Raw genomic sequence first — 15041 nt, forward strand, 5'->3', positions numbered from 1 at the left:
AATTTTATGATTAAACAAGTTTGGAAAAACAGTAGGTGGAAAGAATTGGACTTTTAGTTCCCACTCTGAGTCCTTGTTTCTCTATGTTCTTGACTGTGAACCTGGGTACAGCCTTTGCCCTTGACTTCTGTGAGCCTTGATTTTGTAAAATGGGTCAGTAGTCTTTTCGTACCTGGTAGAGTAGTTGGAGGATTTGGGGAAGAGATGTGGGAACAAGCTCATTGTCAACTTGAGGGCAGTGTCCTATGACTCCAGGTCGGAGCATCTCTCTGCATCACTGTCATCTGGGCCCAACTCTACCTGGGAAAATGCCTGAGGGTACAGTCCAAGGACCAGCATTTTCAGAAGCACTTAATGTGGATTTTAGATACATTGGCTTAAGGATCTTCTGCTTTAGATTTCTATACTGGTCATAATTCAAACTTTTCTAGCATGGGTTTAGCGATAATGTATCCTTTATTTTTTGCCAGTATTTTTTTCCAGAGCATATGGTGTCTTTTGCAACTGAAACCAATGGTGAAATATCCCCAACACAAATTTTACAAGTAAATATATATTTCCATTAAAATATGTAAGAAATCACATAATAATGGGAAAAATTTAGGTCCTTATTAGGCATGCTCATATTTTGACATGTTGACTTGAATGTTTAATTTTTTGAGGGGGGTGGCAAAAAGCTAACCAAACAAACAAACAAACAAAGAACCAACCAAACAAAAAGCTGGGTAAAGAATGCCCTAAATCAATACATCCCCCTAAAAATATATTTCTTCTCAGTTCTGGCCAGTTGTCAAAGGATTTTAAACATTTAAAAATGTATGCTATGAAAGGAAACTTTAGAGTTTTGCTTTGTGATGTGTGTATAGGTTGTGTTATTCTTTTGAAAAATCAAAATTCTCAGTAAATTGAAGACATTTTATCAATAGATACATAGTATTAGCATTTATAATAAACACCTTCAATTCTATTTGTGATAAAATACTTAGCAATTAAATGAATGGAGGGATATTCAGATATATTTGTTTCATATACCAACATCTTTAATAGCTGTGACAGAAATACTGACATAGAATTGTAAGATATTCTTAGCTGAATCATGAATGCTGGTTATCTAATTAAAAATCTCCTTACTTTTGTGTCTGTTAGATTCATTTCTTCCAAACTAGCAGTTATTTGGGGGGGAGCATTTTCCTAAGATATTGTCATTACAATAAATGAACAGTTTATTTTAATTTTGATAGATTGGTAGATTTGGTATCAGAAGCTCTGCAGTTGTTTTTCACAGGTTAATGTTGAGCTATGTCTTCATAAGGATTGAAGCTAAGCTCTAGGCATTCCTGAACTCACTCAGTATTCTCTGGTATTTCATAAAGATAACTTTTAATATTTCCAATACAATATGATTTTAATCTATTAGTCAGGCATATCTACCATAGATTTGTTTCCTGTGGGCTTTTCAATATGGGCATGCTTTATTTTCATACTTCAGAATATTTTAGAAATATGATTAATTTTCAGATGTTTTTCTGAAGGCTGCTTCTATGCCACTGGGTTTCACAGAGCCCCCCTCCATCTGAATGTTAGGGTAAATGACAACCTCAGGACTCCCAACTCTCAGCTCCCTGTAGGCTTCACTATTGTATTGTGACTCGGTGGTGGGGTGGAGGTTTTCCTTCTATCTCCTTTCCCAAATCCTCCTCTTACATAGTTATATTGCTTTAATGCAAATCATAAAAACAAGAAAAAATGTAGGCTTTGGAATTAGATAGTCCTGCATGTGCCCCTGACCTCTTCTCTCCACTGAGGCAATGTCTCCACTTTTTAAAAGGTTTCTTCTTTGTCTAGTGTGACCTCCATAACTCTCTTTTAAAAATTTAATTGGTTTGGTTTAATAACTTGGAAAGCACTCAAACTAAAAAAACTACTTGCCTGTTTTACATGTCAATTAATTAATATCTGTGGCTCATTAAATTAAAAAAAATTTAGTAAATTACTTTAAAAATGTAAATATGTACTATTGGCATTTCCCTGAATAGACTTTAAAAATAAAGTACATTGTTGTAGTTAATAATTTCTCTTACTTTCAGTTCTTCCATTTGTTTATTCATAGGGATTTCTATTTTCTTCTTTTAATGAGACATTAATGCACTTCCAGTGTCTTATTAAGGACACTGAGCATGGCCACACACACAGAGTGACTCCCTTTCATTCTCCTTTCCGTGACCAATGTGTGCCCCCATCTCAGTTAATTACTACTGTATAACCCAGTCTTCCAAACCTTAATGGTTTAAAGGACCCACCTGCATTTTGCCAACCATTTTGAGGGGCAGGGATTTAAGAAGAGTTTGCTTCATCTCTGAAGCACTTTGACTCAGTGGTTAGAGAAGATTCAAGGTCCCCTTCTAAGCTGTCCCTTTTACCACACATGCTGTGACACTCAACTCCTGTCCTCTCTTTCTCCTTCTGTGAGGCGTTTCGTCTTCCAGAGTTTTTCCAGTTTCACTGGGCTTCTCACCCACGGGGGTTTCCAGATAATCACATTTCCTGTGTGGCATCTGACTTGCAGAAGTCAAGTTGGTTTGAAAGCCATCAGGCTAGGACATATCTAGAACTGGCAAAGGGTTACTTCTACAATTTTATTTTGGTCCAAGCAGTGATAGGCTTACACTGATTCAGGGTGGATGGAGAAACAAAATCCACCTTTTCATGGTTTAAAGCCAAGATGCAATTGCAGAAGGACACGTGGGATGGGAAATATGGTTGCAGTCCTCTTTGGAAAAAACTCAGCCTGCCATACTGCCCCATGACAGAACTATGGAAGATAAGAGGTTGTATATTCTCATCAGCAAAGTGAAGTTGGCTCAACTTCCTGTCTTTAATAATTGAATCAGGATTGTGGTCTTCTATGGTATAACACAAGGAAATCAATAGGTAAACCTGTCAACTCACAAAAAAAAAACATGGGAAAAGATGAGAAATATAGGACTTCACCCTATAGATGATATCCAGCTTTACAAAAAGACAATCAACTAGTTTATAATTTTGATGTTTGATATTGATATTGTTTAGTTTTTCATACTTACATTTGATTGGTAAAAGGCTACAAAATCATTGTTTCCATAATATTAGGGGAGAGTCTAACTTTTTCTTCCAGATATTTCTAAGTTCAAGCACATATACTGAAATCCATGGCTTCTTACATGCAGAAGAACAGGGAAAGAAATCCTGGAAAAAATTTACATCCTTCTAAGAAGATATGGTTTATATTTTTCTACTAAAGGAACATCAAAGGTAAATTAAGTATCTGTAATATGTTATGTAAGATTATTAGCTGTAAATTAAAACAGACTTTTTACTTTGTTATATTTATGATTTTATTACCTGATATCAGGAGGTGGTGATATTTTTTGTATTTTAAAGATTTATCATGATATGTTTAAAAATTGTTCAGTTTTATTTCAAACTAGTTTCTATATATCTTTGAGGATATCTGGATGCTCTTATTTCTGTACCACATATGTTGTTAATTTTTCCCTACCCTGAATTTACTCCTTTCTCTCTATCCAAGACTGAAGGTTTTGAGGTCCAACATAGATTATACCTTTAATTTTCTCCCTGCACCTGCACCTTTTTTTCTTTCTTTTTGGAACTAAAGATTGGATGTTCAATGTTCAGTACCACTGAGCTATATCCACAGTCAGTTTCATATTTTTTTGTGGGGGATAGGGTCTTGCTAAGTTCTTAGGGTCTTGCTAAGTTGTTGAAGGTGGTCTTGAATTTGGGATTTTCCTGCCTCAGCCTCCCAAATGGCTGGAATTTCAGGAGTGTGCCATTGTGCCCAGCTACAACTTTTCCACATATCCCAGTCATAAGACTGGTCTTGCTCACTTCTGACCTTCTCTTAATCAACATCAACAGAACAGTTAGTAACACCCATCTGAGTCCTTTATTACTATTTAGTTATTTTGTGTGTGCTGTTGTCTTTCCTTAGGTAGATGATAAATTCCTAGAAGAATTTATGATGTTATGATCAGGGAATAATGGATGTGTTGGTTTGTTGGTATGTTGGACCTATACACACCATTACATAGATATACATGTGGAGATAGTCACATCCATACATATGGTCTCTTAGACATGTGTATATTCCATAGCTTTTAGCACTGTCTATTCTATGTTTCTATGTATAGTCTATGACCACTAATAGTCTGTGGTTTATAAGTGTTGATATTTTGTGCAATCCATTGAGATTTTTCAAGTAATATTCCTTTGAAGATTTTCATAAGAGGGTATTTTAATTTTGTATTCATGAATTTGTTATTGTCAGTGACAACACTGTTCCTTCTTTATGGATGAACTGTCATTTCTCTGAAATAATTATTCTTATAATTATTTGTGTTTGGCAATTTCCCCTGTTGCATTTCTAGGTCTGTTGAAATAAGTCTGTTAAATCTTGCCTGATTGTCTGCATATACATGCAATCTGCAAACTCATATTCTTCTTTTGTGCTGGAGATGTTCATTTATTGTTTTTTTTTTAAGAGAGAGTGAGAGAGGAGAGAGAGAGAGAGAGAGAGAGAGAGAGAGAGAGAGAGAGAGAGAGAGAATTTTTTATTTATTTTTTAGTTCTCGGCAGACACAACATCTTTGTTGGTATGTGGTGCTGAGGATCGAACCCGTGTCGCACGCATGGCAGGCGAGCGCGCTACCGCTTGAGCCACATCCCCAGCCCCTCATTTATTGTTTATTTGACAATTTTCCCCATTCTCATCATTTGACATTTTAAATTCTTAGTCTTGACCAGTTGTAACTCCAGGTATACCTTGGCTTGTGGCTAACTCTAATCTCTGCCTTTGTCTTTACTTGGACTTCTCTTTAATTTTTTGTATCTCTTATAAGGATACTAGTTATGTTTAAAGCCCACCTGAATCATCTAGAATGATCTTATCTCGAGATCCTTATCTTAACCACATCTCCAAAGACTATTTATTTTTTATTTTTTCCCCAAATAAGGTCCCATTCAAAGTTTCCAGGGTTAGGATATGGACATTTCTTTTGGGGAAGGAAAGCCACCATTCAACCCACCACAGAAAGCCATTGAAATAGCATTAACAAGGGAGAGAAATGATCAAATGAGTATCTTAAGAAGATTAAGATAGGCACAGAGAGGAGTTTAAGATATCAAGAAGAGAAAGTGATAGAGGGAGAGAGAAATCAGGGGTCAGAAATAGGGGAGGCAATGAGGAAATACTGGAGGAAAGAGGGAGACAGAAATTGACCAGAGGTATGGATACTAATTAGAAGATCATTTCAGTAATCCAGAGTGGAGGTAGTAGAATCTGACCTGGAATGGACAGCATTGGAGAGAAGAGAGGAATGGCTACCATATCAAATGGCACATGGACAGGCTGATATAAAAGAAGAGGAAGCAGTTAATAATGTTCTTAGAGAAATATTCCTGGAGAAAGAGATAGAGAAAGGAATAAAATCAATTAAAAAATCATTAGAAGTCACTCTCTAAGAAACAGTAATCTTAGTTCGAGAAGGATGAAGCCATTATTCTCTGATGAGCTTTTCTTGGGCATTTTAAACTAGTTTACAAATTTCTACATTAAAATGTTAGGATGAATAACTGTCTACTTTTATTATTAAGGTTTTAAGCTCCATCTTAACCATTTCAATGAGGTTGCTCTTTTCCTAAATGTTTCTATTATATACAGTAACATAATAGGTATATTTTAAACAAATGTTTGCTGGGATTAACATTTTACTTTTAACTTATGAGAAAAACAAATGGCTTCTAGAGCTGGACCTGTAGCTCAGGGGAAGAGCACTTGCTCAACATGCATGAGGCACTGGGTTCAATCTACAGTACTGCAAAAGAGGAAGAAGGGAAGACTGAGAGAAATGGCTTCTCAATCCAGTCAATCATGTTTATCTCATTCTTACCACAGTGATTCTTGACTGGAAGATGTGATAATGTCTCTTTAATTCCTATATTCTTACTTCTTCAACAGGTCTCTCTTTAAAACACACAGCCCATTTTATTTTCACTTTACTCTTCATTTCCTTTCCCTCCCACTCATTAATTATATAACAGAACAGGCCATGTTCCTTCTAAAAGATTCAGGGTCTGACTTTGCTATCCATCAGTGCATAATATTCTTTTAATTAGCTCATGTTTCAGTCAATATATGGAAATGACGTTATGTTCTCTGCCAAAGTAAAAATGTGAGGATGTTAGATCTCTTCAGTGATTGTGATACAAAATGTGTAGATTATCTAAAGTCAAATATAACATTTTTACCTGGCATGGAGGCTGTGTCCTGTCCTTCTCAATGAGGAGGTTTGATTGATTTCACTTTGTGAAGATGTAACAGCTGTTTGGGAGTTAAATACCTCTACTGTAAGTGTTGGAGATTGTCTGTAACTTAGATTTGCAGAGAAATCTCTACTTATCTTTCCATCTCTTCCCTTATACCCTCACATACATGTTTAGGTTCTGCTAACCATGCCAACCCAGGCTTGTAGTGTTATGCCTTAAATAGAAGAACAAAAATTGGTCAAGACAAAAAGACTCATCATGCTTCTTACTGCCTTCCAGTGTTTCTCAAGCTTGGTTTTCCTTTCATTTGAATGATCAAGTTATATTCACTTCTACAGCATCACTGGACAGGGATGGTTTTATCCCATGTTCATATAAATCAGACATTTAATTATCAAATCAGTGTCTATCAAGGAATACATTTTTTAAAAATATAACAGTAAGAGTACATTTTCCTTCCTTCCCCATTTTTCCATTGGTCCTATGCTAGATCTTTGTTATTTTCTTTTCTGCCTTATTCATCAATGGTCTTAAGAACTATGGTCATTGATTAGATTAAAATGCTTAAGAACAGAGACATAGATAAATTTTTGCTCTACTAGTTGTCATAGTTGTGAAAGCCTATTTATAAATTACAATGAAATTTCTTTGTCTTTGGATAAGGTTGCTAATATTGCTGAATATTTTCTCTCTCATTCTGTGTGCATGTGTGCGCACGCCCACACACACACTGCTACAAAAGTTTAGTGCATATGGGATCAGTGAGATCTTGTTAAAATGCAGATATTGATTCACTAGGTCTGGGGTGGGGCCTGATAATTTGCATTTTCAAAAAGATCCTAGAGGATAAAGATTTTCCTGACCTGAGACCATACTGCTATGGCAAAGTTTTAGAGAACAGATGCATTTTGTCCAATTTTTATTATACATTGAACCTCAGAATTTAGTACTTCTCCAAGTTATTAACCTATCACAGAATAATATGACCCAATGATTTCCCATGACCAGCTCTAACTCTCAGAGATTTCCCAGAAAAGAAATAGCTGTTCATGTTACCAGTTTGCCTTGAAAATCAGACACAGTCCACTGCCAGATAATTTCCCTGAGCTCAGCCATAGGAGCTTCCTTCTTGTAAAGCAAGATAGTCACACAGCCCTTCTGGTTGTTTCCTGTGGTGTATTACGTAGTACACAACTATGAGGCGTGGTTGTAGCCTAATGAAGCAGGACACATGGTCCCCTTTACCTTTTTCCTAACTGCTACAGAAGCTCAAACCAACCTACTTCCCTTTACGGAAATACCATAATTTGAAACCTGGATTAGGAAAACGTGTTCAAAAGTCATTGTTTCCTATCTTCTCTCTCTGAATCCTGGAAATGATGAATAAAGACAATAGAGAGTTTAAAATAGAATGTGTGTGTGTATGCCCGCACATATGCATGTGTTACATTGCCGCAGTCTGGCTGGGCACAATTCAGGAGCCACTTGTCAAAAGAAACAAACTTTATTTTTAAAACTACAAACGCCAAACAAAACAGCTCCTCAGGAAAAACCCTCAGAGCCCAACTGCCACCACCGGCTTCCAGAAGCCTCTCCCCACACAAACCACACCACCTCCCACAATCCTCCTGCTCTTGAGGCCGATTGGCTGGGTCGCGTGGGCGGAGCCAAAGAAGTCCCCCAATGAGCAGTTCCGTAGTCTGAAGGGCAGGGAAACAGCCCAATGAATATCACCGCAGAGGAGCCAATCAGCTAGATGTTGCTGGGGCCACTGTGAGCCAATCATCAGCTGGCAGTCTGAAGGGCAGGGAAACAGCCCAATGAACATCACTTGTCACTTGTTAATTTTAATAAAACTGTATCAAGTTCCTGATTATTTAAGGGTGTAGTGACATAGGTTTTTTTAAAAATTTCTTTTCTTTTTGTCATATTATATTGAAATTGTATTTAGGTAATGTTTGCCCAAGGAATACATTATGTAACATTATAAACATACAAAAAGAAATATTGCAAAACATGTATCCATTTCAAGACTCCTATGTATTTTTTTAGGAACCATGGCCTTTGCAGTTTTTCAGCGAATTTGGCACTAGTGATATTTATGTGTCTCTGGCGGTCAAAAAAAAAAAAAAAAAAAAAAAAAAAAAAAAAACCACGGAGCACAAACTAACTATGGATTCTGCTTTAAGGTACAGGCTTAATATTTTGGTAGATCAATAAAGCAAGCCTCAGCCTTTTAGGTGAGCTTGAGTTTCTTTTAATTTCTTTTAATAAAGAGACAGCTTTCTCTTATATATAGGAGAATTTTAGTGGCTTTTATTTCAACAGGTGTTACCTTCAAGATATGCATTAACGATAAACAATGTGCTGTGGCCCTTCTAGCCTAACAAAGCAGGAGGACCCCGAGACCTCAAAATGCTCTGTGCAAAAGAAGAGCAGAGTAGGATGTGCTGGGTGATCACGATTAGATTGTTTAAGATAATCTCACTGGAGGCATGAATTTCTATTAAATGCTGTGAGTACCATAAAAGTTTGAAAATATCTGTAGTTGAAAATGCAAAGAAGAGTGAATCCTAATATGAATCTTTGTGGCTGCATGAGAAAGAAGAAACATAGCCACCACCAAATGCATGTATTTTTTAATCTAAAAGATAAACATTTGCAGAGTAAAGTGGAATGGGCTAATACTTTATCTTTTGTTTATGAAGTAATATTCCATTTCTGGAAATTCTCTGATTTTTATTTTTTATTTTTGCAAGAGTATTATATCCATATCCAGTATAACTGAATGGATTTCTCTCACATACAACTTAGTCTACGTTTATACAACATTGCTTACAATTCAGTGTGAAGTGTGTTTAAAATGTGTCTGCCTGGATATGTTTCATGCGATTGTTTTATGTTCCATTAAAGTGTTTTATAAATTACATTCTAGCTTAAGAATTACAACTTACTTCTAGTAGAACACAAAAAAATTGTATGATTTTCCTATGAGCATATTTTTAAATCATCCACTTGGGTGTTAAATGGAAATTACAACTTCCATAAGCATAATTTGTTGAATTTTTTTGTTTTTGTTTTTGAAAAAGTAAAATACAAAGAGTATGTCTGGGCACTTTATTTAGTATCATTTACTGCCAAAGTTGCCAAAATATACAAATTACTATTTTTCTTAATCCTTTGTTTAAATTAGAAGTTTCAGCATTTACCCAGATATTCTTTATAATTTATGCCTGATCACTAATATAATTTATTAACTTATAGATTTCATATTCTATGCATAGCATATATGATTCACTTATTACCACATAAAGATTTAGATTATTAACAGAGTGTGTTTTCTAAAACTAGCTTTTTGATATATTTAGATGTTAAAATCAGAGAAATGGAGTCTTATAGAATCCCTGGGTTCTGCCCTTTCGTTAGGCTGAAGAGTGTACACTTCACTTAACATAATCAAGTTCTCAGCTTATGTATTTTCTAGGTCCACTTTGGACCTAGAAGTTTTTCTGCTGCCATTTCCATATTTGCCACTCGGTAGCACTTCAAAACATTACTAGCATCCTGGGTAAGAGAGAGATCAGGGTAAAGAAGGATAGAACAATCATAATCAGATAAGTGATCAGACTAGCTTTGGAGGAAATTTTTATTTTTTATTTAAAAAAATTAAGTTGAGGTAAAATTCTGATATTAATAATTAATCAAACTATTTTAATGTGAACATTTCATTGACATTTAGTGCATTCAAAGTGTGCAACCATCACTTCCATCTAATTCCAAAATATTTTCATCACCACAAAATGTACCCATTAAGCAGTATCTCAGAGAATCTCAGCTGCCATTGATTTTACAAGGATACACTTTGTGATATTACAAAAAAATTTAAAAAATGATGCCAATATAATTATGACAGGTGACTTTTACATCACTTTTGACATTTGTTTTACTTTTATTTAAATAGTTATTATAGACTTATTTAGACTTACCTAGAAATTTGCAATATTTCACCTTTGCATGCACAGACTTACTTATATATACATGTACATATGTCTATATATGTAGACATTGATATATGTATATGTGTATATGAAATTATAAGTGAAATAAATTAGTCAAGATATCTGTAAAACTTCTTCCTGTTCCAAGTCTGGCTTTCCTGAATCATTTTCATCTCAGAGTCATGGATACCTGTTACTTTCCACATAATGTCTGGCTTTGTGCCATCTTTGAAGAGACAAATGTTGTATTTTGAAATGCAATTGCAAGAATCAATGAAATATGTCAAAAATTTCCTTTAATTCTTACATCTTGGTGATGCTTAGTTTCTGGAAGATTGTTCCCTTTTTGCCTTTTCCCCTCATCTGATTATTCTCTAAGACCCTTTCAAGTCAGATTTCCAGTTCAAAGATGGTTTATTGTGTTAGATTTTTATAGCTGGTATAGTAAATTACCCCCAATTTAGAGACTTAAAATAACACAAACTTATTATCCTATATTCTTTTTTTCTTTTTGACAGTATTGTGGAATAAACTTGGCAATCTACCACTAAGCTATACCCCCACATTTTTATGTTTTATTTTGGTCAAGCGTTTTGCTAAGTTGCTCAGGCTGGCCTCAAACTTGTGATCCTCCTGTCTCAGCCTTCCTAGTTACTGGGATTGTAGGCATGTGACACTCCTCCCAGCTATCCTATACTCTTTTAGTTCAAGTCCAGAATGAGTCTTACTGGGTCACAGTCAAGGCTTGGCAGGGCTGCTTGCCCTTTGGAGTCTTCAGGGGAGAAACCACTTCCCTTGTCCTTTCCAGCCTTGTGAGGCCACACATATACCTTGGCTGGTGGCTATTCCTCCACTTTCAAAGACAGTAGTATCACTCCAAGTCCTTCTCTTGATACCAACTCTCTAGCTCTGTCCCTTCTGCCTTTCCCTTCCACTTATAAGCTCCTGGTGATTGCATTGGGTGCACGTGGAGAAGCCAGGATAATCCTCATCCCACAGTCAGCTGGCTAGCAACCTCAGTTTCCTTTTGTCATGTAGCCTAACATATTCACAGGTTCCAGGGATTAGGATGTGGACATCTTTCTGGGATGGTTATTCTACCTATCATAACAGTGTTCCCTTTTATTTCAATGACAAAACTTTTCCAGATGATGCCAGAAAAGGAGGCGAACATCCAGGAGTGCCTTTAACCTGTAGCCAATGAAAAACCAGACATGAAAGTGACACAGTCTGTCTTACATTTGAATATTAACAGATCTGGCCTCTCTTTGGAGAAATTCTAGTTACATATAGAATTGTAGAACATCGAAGACTTAGAAAAGTGGATTGCTCACATAGAATGTCCCAGTTATATATTCTCTCTTTCTCTCCCTTCAGTTAGAACTCTGATGGCTTCTCTGTTGTGGTATTTCATTCTTTTATCTGCCCCTCCATAGGACACAGAAATGTTAAAGTTGGCCCATGACTACCCTTGACAAGAGTTAAATGCCTACTAAAGGTCTTCAATGGCACCTAGGTACCTACCTAACACTGCAGGTGTCAGGAACAATACAGCTAGGAAGATAACCATCTTATTTGTAGGTAGCAGGTTTTTCAATGAAGAAGGTAGCCAATCCTCATGTTCCTTGTGAAAGTGTTGGTTTGAGGTTATTATCTATACTTCATAATGAACTTGACTAGGAATTAAGCTCTTCTTTCTTCTTTTTAAAGTTGTTGTAGGCTTAGAGTTGATTTAAAGTGAATTTCATTAGGTCCCATTAATGTCCTTCAAACCTTGAATTAAATAATTTTTAAAAGTTGGGAAACAATTGGATAAAGAAGTCAGCACAGAGAATTTTAAATGAGTGTGGGTTTGTATTCATGTTAGAAGCATAATCTTGAAACAATGACTCTCTCAATCCCCTCCCCCCAATTTTTTTTGTTTGTTTGCCTAATTACCAAATGTATCCACTTTGTTAGAATTAGTTTCAAGGAACTAGTAGAGAAATAGCACTGTTGAACTATTTATATAAAATTTATCCTATGGGTAAGATTTGATTTCATGGTGTCATTCAATATTTTCTATACAGTACTCTTTGTGTGTGTGTGTCTGTGTGTGTGTGTGTGTGTGTGTGTGTGTGGGCGTGCGCGCTCATGCATGTCTGTGAGTGTGTGTGTCTGTGCACCTGTGTGGGTACATGAAGGAAGCCCATTTAAGGTGGACACTCAAGTACTGGGCAGAGTAGGTGTTGCTCAGAAGTTGTGTAGACAGATATGTGGGTCACAGACCCATACCTGGTGCCAGAGGGTTGCAGGTCAATAGGGGCTGGCCCAGGTGGGACAAAGGGAGGTGCCAGAAGGGTGGCATGGGCAGGAAAACCCACCAGGAAACCTTGAGCTAGGTGGTGATGCTTAGGCTAGAGCTCGACCCCGGAAGCAGTGTTGTGGCCTGATTGGGGTTTTGAAGAACCTAAGGGCTGGCACCCTTAGGGGCGGGGCTTTTAGACCTGCCACTGAATTGCCATCTTACCTATCATTTGGACTCTGGCAGCCCCCGGAGGCAGGCATGGAGATGGTCATTCTCCTCCAGGTGATAAGGATAGTTCATGAGGGCCAACATGGAATCAACAGCAGCACATTCTTCTTCAAAGTCATCCTCCACACCTTCCATATACACTTCCACTGTCAGGCTCATTTGAGACCCAGCACCTGCTGGCTCAGGTGCTGCTGGGGCCTCGAGGTGATAGAACACAATGACCACCCTGCCAAATGCCAACATCATGCAGGTGGAAGGAGTAGATGGAACAGGGCTGATGAGAGCTAACATGAAGTTCATTATATCTTCATGAAATGGAAAGAATTGTGGAGTGTAGCCAAAATGTAAATAAATATGTATAAAAATAAATAATTTGAAATAATAAAAATTTAAAAGCTGCCAATATAACTGCCGCCCCCCACCCCTCAACAAAATAGCTTAGATCTAAAGGAGTAGTTTTCAGATTCAGATGAGGATTCCTTCAGGACAAGTTTGCTCATGGCAGTTAGCAGTCTTAATTTTTCTCAAACTAATAATCCCTTTAGAATCCAGACCTCCTACTTTCCCATTATGGCCAGCTGGCTCAGTCTGTCAGATGCTACCTCCTAAAAGTGAAGACCCCACATTTCTAATCTGCTACATTTTATTTTGAAACTCTGAAATCAGCTGGACTCCTCAGTGTTTTGTTTTTCTGAATATGAAGCCCAAAAGTATTATGAGAATAATTATTCTTGGTTATAATAATATTTAACCAAGAATGATATAGAGCCAAGAATTTTCCAGATAGGGCCCAATTGATAGTTTTACCAAAGACAAATTAATTCATCAATCATCAGAATGACAGTGAATTTTACAGTGTTGCTTAGGACATATGTGAGGTTTTTTAAATCTTTGGAATGTGCAGTATGACACCTTTCCCAAGTGAGCTTCCTTTTCACAAGACAAGGTACCAGTCCAAATGATTTTGCTGCAAACTATGTGAGTATGTAAGTAGAAATGTAAGTCTCAGTATAAAGTAATACCAGTATAAAATAATACTAGTGAGCAAGACCTTAATTTGGGAGCCTCAGTAAAACAAACAAATTAAAAACATATCTTTTTTAAATGTATTGTTGAAGGGCATTAAAAGATTTTCTGTCAAAATTTTGGTTGCTTTACTTGTCTGTTTGAAGGAAAATTACAAAATTATTTTTTATACTGATGATATATGATTAATGAAATAATATTTTATTGAATTACCAGGGTAGTAAAGTAAAAGTTGTAGCATTGTGTTTTTGTTTATTTATTTTGCAGTATGCCATGCAGCTGTACCAGAATTATATGCATCCATATCAAGACAGAAGTGGCTGCAGTTCTCAGAGTATATCACCAATGGTAAGGATCAATTTTTTGAACCTATATTTTATTTTATATTTATGTTATGTTAATTTGCTATTACTTTACAAATACATACTACAATACATTTACCATTTCCTTTTGGTCAAGTAAAGTTATACTTTGTATGTATGATGTTATATTGAATTTTTTATACTTGGATAGCATATGTGTATGGTCTGCGATAAAAATCGTAGGACATATATGAAATATTCAATTATAATACATAATGTTATATGTTAGTAAAATATTTTAAATATTTGAAGGAATGTATATTCTATGTCATTACATCATTTGAGGATTAGATTCTTAATAAGATAATTTATAGATCATTTTCCTTGGCATTGTGTTTTTTTAAATTAATTTTCTTTATGGGTTTGCTTATTTATTTTAATACTGATTCTGAGATTGTTGTAGCCTATTATAGAGATGCCAATGATTTCAAATTTTAAAAACTGTAATATACACATGTGTATGTTTTTACTTTCTGGCTTTCTAGCAGTAATTTTTTTTTTAAGTTCCAGGTCCTTAAAAAGCAGACTGCTTTCCAGGAAATGCAAAAACTACAAGTCAAAATATAGGTCATGCATTACATTAACTATGCAGTGCTTCTAAGAGTTTTACCAAATGTAACTTTGATATTTATTTGCAGACACACACAGGCACATCTTTTACCTTCTTTAGCACTTAATTTTAATTTCTGTGCATTAACACAGAAATTTATTTCTGAACTTAAAGTTTATTAACTTAAAGTTATTCTTGCTGCACTCCTTAATACTGGGTATATTAGAAATTCAGATGTATGTGCCTGTGTTACAGATCAGTTAATG

At 35.9% G+C, this 15041-nt stretch overlaps 1 pseudogene; it reads left to right on the plus strand.

The window, feature by feature from the left end:
* LOC144252640 (growth factor receptor-bound protein 14-like) overlaps positions 1-15041 on the plus strand; it is a 194928-nt pseudogene that overhangs the window by 125285 nt on the left and 54602 nt on the right.

The sequence above is a fragment of the Urocitellus parryii genome, unplaced genomic scaffold (assembly GCF_045843805.1).
Source record: "Urocitellus parryii isolate mUroPar1 unplaced genomic scaffold, mUroPar1.hap1 Scaffold_49, whole genome shotgun sequence".
Taxonomy (NCBI): domain Eukaryota; kingdom Metazoa; phylum Chordata; class Mammalia; order Rodentia; family Sciuridae; genus Urocitellus; species Urocitellus parryii.